The following is a 1,673-nucleotide window of genomic DNA, read 5'->3' on the forward strand; positions in this document are numbered from 1 at the left end:
ATCCAATATCCTATGAAAACCCATCAACAAATTGCAAATCTGGTCACTTTTTTATAACTATATAATTCCTTAAATGAAGAATGTAGGAGGTGGGATCTCACAGTAATCATGTTCTTCTCTAAATGGAAACTCAATTGCATTTGCTACTGATGAGTTTAGAGTTTGTGTGGCATAAATAACCTTCATTTTCATTCTTTGAAAGTTTATGTGCCTCTTGGTCAATTTGTTTGCACATTTCTTCGTCCTGTAATTTATCTAATTCCTGTATGAATTTCCATTCAATTTTATTTACATTAGAATAATAAATGATCTTACAAGCAGCAAGACTATTTTTCACAAATGTTATCATATGAGTACAATCCAGAAGGACGTAAATTATTTTATCTAGAGTTGCTGGATTAGGGAACCATGGTATAAAATGATCTTATTCTAAACTTGCACTCAATATTGAAATCATGGAGAAGTGTGCAGATGGCCCATCACATAACAAAGCTACAACAATTATTCCAACATCATGAAGTTTTTATATGCACAAGGTAAGCAAGTTAGCCTTTTCCTCTCCAGATAGACCATGTATGAGAAATTAGCCTATTGGCAATTTGAAACTACTATTGATGCTGGTTACCATGAAAACAAAGGCATTTTGAACAAATGGATCAGAAGGTTAATCCGAATCTGTACTTGTTCCAAGGTCCACTCATCCATGATACCGTGTTCCATCAAACATTATATGCTTTTTGATTGCCATTTCATCCAACATAAGTGTGCAATTTTTTTTTCTTAATCTTCTTGAGCCTTAGCTTTAATGCATTTGAAAGATTCCTCAGTGAATCTAGGGCGCCATCAATGGTTGAACGTGGTTGGAGAAGGCAACGCAAAATTAAAGATGTTCCGTACATATTCATAGGCGTTCATGCTATAAAAAGCAAAAGTTGAGCCAAATTTTTGTATTTTTGGAGAATAAACTTCTCTACTATGCTGATTGAGTAATTGGTTTATATTGCTGCGACTGAAAAGTAGATCTGGAATTGCAGTTCCATTAAATTCTTGCAAAATTTCCTCAGCTCCTTTCTTGACATACATCTGCTCTCTTAAGTCATTAACATCTTCCTAAAAAAATAATAAAAAAAATAAATATTTTGTACTTCAAGTTTCTATTAGTATTAGTGATATTATTTTTTTTAACTTTATGGAATTCACCTCTTTCTTATATCGGTATGTCTTGTCTTTTAGCTTTTTTTGCAAGTGCTCCACTCATTCAGTATTTTCCAGCATTTCCTTTTTGAGTATCTTAACATCAACAAAGGAATAACAATGATTGAGAACAACATTTTTTTAAAGATTTTGCATTAATTCTTGCTGCCTTATTTTCTCGTTTTGCCTATCAGAGTTTATTTTAGCAATTTTTTTTCCATTCGTCTGACCTAAGGATTGGTTTAATTAAAATTACAATATTTAATTTTTAAGATGGATTATTGCCATTTGTATTAAATTTTAATCCCAATTATTGTGGATAAAAAATACCTTCTTTTTGGTGCAGAACATCGTCAAAACTTTTGCTAAAAGTTTTGGAATTCCATTGAAAATGGTTGGAATTTCATCATTTTCTAGGTGAAATCGCTCAATCCTGGGAGTTCTTTAACAATGAGCCTCAAAGTGATTTGAATATATCA

The 1,673-nt window shown here is 31.9% G+C and overlaps 1 long non-coding RNA gene across 1 annotated transcript; it reads right to left on the reverse strand.

The window, feature by feature from the left end:
* Nucleotides 1–941: 941 nt before the first annotated feature.
* On the reverse strand, nt 942–1,673 carry LOC121115699 (uncharacterized). The gene is made up of 3 exons (XR_005863645.2): nt 1,525–1,673; nt 1,201–1,424; nt 942–1,110 (listed from the first exon to the last, which is right to left on the reverse strand). It is a non-coding gene; the product is annotated as an uncharacterized lncRNA (long non-coding RNA).

The sequence above is a fragment of the Lepeophtheirus salmonis genome, chromosome 4 (assembly GCF_016086655.4).
Source record: "Lepeophtheirus salmonis chromosome 4, UVic_Lsal_1.4, whole genome shotgun sequence".
Classification (NCBI taxonomy): Eukaryota; Metazoa; Arthropoda; class Copepoda; order Siphonostomatoida; family Caligidae; genus Lepeophtheirus; species Lepeophtheirus salmonis.